Raw genomic sequence first — 6,741 nt, 5'->3', positions numbered from 1 at the left:
GTTGCTGAATGTTCCTTAATGACTGGATGTATTTTGGTTCTATGACTAGTCAGGAGTGAGAACATTTAGACGCAAAAACAAAAGAAAAGTTTTGGCATGTAGGAATGCTTTAGTAACAATCTGCAATGAAATATGTACAGAGAATATTTTGGTGCAATAAAAACGCCTGACAAGTCCTCTTTAATACAAGTTTTATCAGTTCCTGGTATAAAAACCAAGAAAAACTGCAATCCTTTATATTTATGTGGCCCTTTAAATCCTGAAACCAGAATGACCCAAACCTTTGAGATTTAAAAGGCAAAGGTTTGTTTTTTCTTCCTCTCTCTTCTCTTTTCCTTCGTAGGTCAGCTCATTCATCTTGAGGCCTGCTGAGACGTCAGAGTACGGTATGGTTCAATCGATCAGGAAGTCTAACTGCCCTTTATATGTGTGTTTCCTCATGCAAGACTGTGCACACAAGAGATCTGGCTGGAACGTTTTATTAGTGGCCACAGGGAACGGCAGCAGTGGCCTTTGCCTCTCATCACTTTGTCACTTTTTTCCCCCATCTCTTCTATCTATTCTTCTCACATCCTTTCATTTTCTTTTTGCATTTATCCACTGTACAGTTGCTTGGGCTCTTAATTCCCCCCAATCCCTTCATCCGCTCGACATCCTTCCAGCAGTCTTCAATCTTCTCACTGACCTCTACAACTTATCCAGCTCATCTGCCTTTTTTTCTATCACCCTCTTATTTTGCCACAAGTGAGACAGTTGACAGCTTTATAGCTTTATCTACTGTCCGTTTACGTCTCATTCTCACTAGTGACATCCAATTAGCCACTTGTCATGAGAGAACGCTGGCTTGGTAGGAGGTGGCACAGAGTAGAGGGATTACTTTACAGATAACAGTCACCTATACCTGGAGATGCAGCGAGAGAGCCTGAGCAGAGGAAAGAAATGAAGTAAGGCTAACAGAGGGATTAACGTGCGGAAGAGATTGGTGAAATGGAGGAAGGAAGATTTGAAAAAGCCAAAATGGGATCTGGGGACAGATGGGAGGGGATATAAGGGAACAAAGAACTTCAGCTGTGTTTCCAGGTGAAGCTCTTGATGGTCCCAGAGCTGAAGCTAATAAAATGTCTTCAACTCAGTGTCAAAGACGCAGACTCAAATAGATTCCTGCACAGCAAGTCGCCTATGCAAACAGGCGTAGCATGCTATGGTGTGTAATTGGTGAAGAAAACCACAGAATCCCAAATACAAACCTGTACAATTAAAATGAGCTCACCAAAGCAAAATATACAGGAAACAAAATAGTTGTAATTAAATGCGTGCATGTGTGTGAAATTCTGCCACCACCTGGAAGCAGCTGCTTCTCACATCTTCAGACTGATAAAGGATGAATGACAGTAATTAGGCATGTGGAGGCAGCTAATAGCTAGCGTGGGCAGAGCACATACTGTACATGAATTGGATTCTCCATTTGAAAGTGAGTGAAGACATTTGACTTTAGGTGTCAGCTATTTAAATACTCCAATTAGAAATCAACTGTCTCAGCTTTCCCATCTCCCTCATGCTGGTTAGAGAAGATGGATCAGAATAAATCATGCATGAAATGTTCTTCTAATTTGTTTGTCCTGTAACCCAGTTTTATTTGAAATGTTTTTGTAAACTTGTTAGAAATGGAAAGAAGCAGAGTACTACTATTAGAGAAGCTTAATCCAACCACCTCTTATTTTTGCTGATAAATGACTTTAATTGAGCTTTAAAATTGTTGGAGGAAAAAAAGGCTTTGACACTCAGAACAATGATTAGAGACTTGTTTTAATTTGCTTTTTTGGCAGGCTATTAAAATATGATAATGGGATGGAAAGGCACTGTTACTGTAATGATTGCAATTGCAATAATGAGTTATTTAAATTTTAAAGTAAATTTTATCTAAAAAAAACTGAACCCATTAAACTTCCAGAGTACAAACTAGAGTAATAAACCCACTTTATAGAAACACTCCGTGATGAGGCATTTAAGCACACTAAGCAAACTTAACCAAGTTTGTTTTATAGTCTCATAGCAAACTGCTGGATCTAGTTATTTACATCTAGTTATTTACATACATTGTATAAACCTAAATGATTTTAAATTTTTGCTTTTAAATTGAGACAAGTTACAAGTTATCGTCTTTGGACCACTTTCTTTGAAAAATAGGCTGCTTAGTGAGTCAGTTAACCTCGACTGGCATTACAGTATATTGGCCTCAAATAATAAGGGGGAAAAACCTTGGTGTTATTTTGAATGTCTTTTAAATCCCATCTTCTTTCTTGATTCTCGAATTTGTGTCTTTTACCTTAAAATACTGCTAAGATTAAAAATATCCTGTTCAAGGGTGACGCTGAAACTGGTTGATGCAATTGTTACTTCTAGGCTCTCGTAATTCCTTACAATAAATCTACCAATCAGAAAGCCCACATAATGCATTGAGTTGATCCAAAACTCTCTAGCAAGAGTTCTGATGACAATTAAAAGAGAGATTATATATTTGTTTCATATTTTAGCTTCCATTAACTCCCTGTTAAATCCAGAATAGAGTTTAAAAATCTTCTAAAGTACAAAGCCCTGTAAAATCGAGCTCCATCCAACACACCCCTTCCCCGTTTTACTGGTTATTAGTTTCAAAAACTTTGATTTGCAAGCAGATTCACAGTTATCAAGCTCCTCTTCTATGGACCACATTTTCTGTTTTACTCTATGAGACAAACAACCCCCTTAAACCTGTATCTTAAACCTTTATTTTTTAGTAAATCGTAGAGTTAGAGAGGCATATGCAATGTAGTAGTGATGCTGCTACAGATCAAGGATGCTGGAGGATGTCCAGTAATACCTCTACTACATTATCCTACCTCAGATTTATTTATTTTTTTCATAAATGCTATCTCATCTTTGGTGGTGGAATTTACATAACGATATCTGTATATTTGTTTTACTTTATTTGAAAAAATCATTAATCTTTAAATACTTTCAAACCCTAAACTTTAACCTACATTATAAACTAAGTTTAGCTTCTGTTTGATTCAAGCTTCAAGTTTCTTTTCTGTTTCCCTTTGAAATTATTGACCTAAGTTTTTATTTTTCTCTTCATATTAGCTATATGACCCTGAACTTTCACCCACCTGTGAAATGACGCTGTGTGGGGTTATTGGCTTGGCTGCTGCAAGTGACAACATGTTCTCCTGTAGATGACAACTCAGTGGAACTCAGAGGAACTCATCCAGCCTACGACCAATAACATCTACGACAACACATTGAAGAAACCCCTATAATACGGTAACAATAAGATCTAATTTCCTTTTGGGATGAAACAAGTAACTTTAAATTGCACAGAATGTGCTATCTTTCATGATTTAGACATAAACACTGGCTCAAAGGTTATCAGTATAGCTGTGTTTATGTTTAGATGAAGCCACTACTGGAGCATCTACCATAATTAACCATTTACCTTTCTGTCCCATAGAGACAAGGGTACTCCTGGATTAGTATTTATATCTTTCTTTCACTGTATGGGTTTCTGCTCTATTAATCCCAACCCTGAATCTTTTAAGGCTTAGGGTCTTTGAAACTTGCCTGGTTCCAGGTACCTTGGAGATTTCTTGCTGTTGAAAGATAATTTAGTTTTCCATTCTCACTAAATACATGTTTGGTGTGTGGGATTGCTGCAGTACCCATGACACACTGCCCATTTAAATCACTTGCTCAATCAGAAAAAGTAAATTCTACAAGACAGTGACTTAATGCAATCAGCAGGATTTTTTTTCCTGATCTGTCTGTCCAGCTGATCTGCCTGTACGATTAGATGATCTGACTCTGTAAAGTACCTTGATAGAACATGTTATGAAATGGTATTAGATAAATACGGTGACCTGATTTGATTCTCTCTATCTAAAAAGACAGAACTTTTCTTGATTCAAGACAATAAGGATCTGTAAGCATTATCTAAATTATTCAGGACTGCTTCATTTCAATCCAATTAATTGTTTTTTTTAAATATTATGATTCTACAAACATCCTCTGAATATTAGGTTGAAGGTGAGTTCTGTAAAATGTTTGGAGATTTACATCGATAAATTTTAGACAATCAATTTAGATCATTTTAGATAATTTTTCAAATTTTGGCTTTTTTTCTCCTTTAATTGATTCAAGTTTGTTGCATGTCTTGTTCACACACGTTAATCTACAAATTTGTTTAGCATCTCTTGTTCAGTAAAGATTTACTATAACCAACAGATCACCTTTTTACTTGTCTCTGTGCTTGAGTTCAAGTTGCGCACTATGAGCCATTGTCTTGTTTTATTTGAAGTTGTTTTAAGGTGCCTTTTAAAAATCAGCTTTTTGGAACAACTTTATTGTAACTAATAATTTTTAATTAGGAAGTACCACTTACTATAAATACAAACTGTTTTTATTTCATTAAAGTAAATTCTGTGTAAAAATAAATTCTAAATTACTGAAGTTATTCAATTAAAAATAATTAAAATAATTCATATGATTTAATGTTCTTTATTTATTCAGCCCTTCAATCTTTGTGGAACCCCCATTTGTAAGTATTAAAATTAATTTGTAACATGTTAGTTTAATCTCTCACCTAAAGAAAGTTGCCATCTGCTTTGGCTGGATGAGGGCCTTAGAGGACAGTGCAGACACATAAAACAAGAGGTCAGGGAAAGTTGTTATGAAACAGAAAAAAGCAGAAAAACACAGAACTGGAGACAGCTATTACTGTATATAATGGTTAGGCCATAGCTGAGTAAAGAGATATGCTCAGTGTGCTACAGTTTTATAGCAGTATTACTGAAAGGATAGCTCAAGGTCGCCTAAAGCCATGAGTCTGAGGCTATTTCAAGTTTTATTAGGGCGTCGCAAAAATGATCACAAATGCAGACAAAAGGTTTAGATTTCTTACGTAGTGGATTTTCTCTTACATATTTTTTATTCTCCCATAAATTTGCTAAAATGTTAGGTTTAATTGTGGTAATGGGTATTATTGGGGTCTCTCAGTTTTATATGCCTTTACAGATTAGTTGTTGGCATAACATTAGTGGGTAAAGTGCAGGGTTATTTTAAATTTGTTTTTATTCATTTTAAGATTTAATTTCTGGAATATAAAGTGCACACAAAAACCTTGTAAAAGTATGATTTATGCACATTTGTTACTTTACAATGGCGCCCAAGTTTTTTTTACATGAAGAGCACAGACTCTAGATCTCTGATTAAGAAAGTTAGAATATCTAATTTCATAATTTTGTTCATCCCTTTTACAGGCCCATTAGAAATGTAAAATATATTTTAATAACATTGAAAAAGAATTAAAACACTTATTTGAAAGTGTATGAGTTTATTTCATTTTAAATGAATTAAAGGGCCCCTATCATGCAAATCTTCATCAAAATGATACCAAAAGTAGTACTTAACTTGATTTGCGCTTGTCTGAGTGGTGGTCTTGTATTCTACCTTAAGAGCAGCAGTCCATTGTCCTGAAAAATGAGTTGCCATAAAAGTTTTACATAGAACGCAGATTACCTGCTCCCTCCAGGAAGGGACTCCTTTCACTGTGCTCCACAATAAACAACATGCCCAATCTTTTCATTCAGTGAGTGCTTTAAGCAGCTGATCTGCACAGTGACAGCGACTGTTCCTCTTTTAGCTATAGTCAATGTCTCTCAGAACACATGTTTGTAAGAGGTGTCAGAAATGGCTCTGGCTTTATAAAGAACATATTCTCCAGAAATACCGCCATACCAAGTTGCAGAGGCAATATCAAGAAATAAACAGGACCCACAAAGTGAGAGTTGGCATCACATGAAAGTGCCTTTAACTTGGTTTGGGAAAACTAGCACCAGAAAAAAATATATATATATTTTATAACCTATAATCATCCTGTAGTGTGAAATATCTCCATATAAATGCTTATAGGCTAGTTGTATGGCTTAAAAAAACATGATTTAGAACCTTTCATTAAAAAAATTCCATTGGGAATTCAGGTGTTTAGTTAGTGCTAAAATAACCAGTTAAAGAAGAAGACAATTCTCAATCTAAAGACTACACATGACCTTTACTGTGCAACCCGGTGGCAAACTAGGTAGAAACAGTCAGCATGTTGCCATGGTGATTACCACCTTTGCTTTTGGTGAGGTGTGTCTGATCGAAAGCCGAGCCCTTTTACTTTATCTCCACAGAGAAGTCACATAAGAAGCTTAGTTCAGATCAAATGAGCGCTCTTCAAAAAATGTAGGTTACTAAAATGTTTGAACCCTTAGCTTCAGCGAAGTTTGGTCCTCAAATACACAGATTTCAAAGTATCTTTTCTGTTTTAAGGCGAAGATGTAATGATATGAAAATACCATTTGAACCCATAGGCCACAGAAGATTGTTTCTCCAATATGAACTTTGTGGAAGAAATTCCATGACCTCTCTGCACTCAAGGAAAACATATTTTTATAATGAGAGATTAATTGTAATGAAAGTAGATAAATAATTTTACAAAGGAATACAGAAGGAACCATTTGACATCATAGGGGTGAGTTAAATGTTAGTGTTCTAAAAAACATATATTTGATTGCTTTTTCAACCCTTTATCATTCAACACCTGTACTGGAAAATATGGTGCACTACTTGAAAAGCCTATTTCAATAAAAAATAATATTCAACACTGAAGAGGACGAATATTTTAACTATCAAGATCACTATAAAGATTATAAACCTTTCAGT

The sequence above is a fragment of the Cyprinodon variegatus genome, unplaced genomic scaffold (assembly GCF_000732505.1).
Source record: "Cyprinodon variegatus isolate N-32 unplaced genomic scaffold, C_variegatus-1.0 Scaffold515, whole genome shotgun sequence".
In the NCBI taxonomy this organism is placed as follows: Eukaryota; Metazoa; Chordata; class Actinopteri; order Cyprinodontiformes; family Cyprinodontidae; genus Cyprinodon; species Cyprinodon variegatus.
This window is presented reverse-complemented; position numbering follows the sequence as displayed.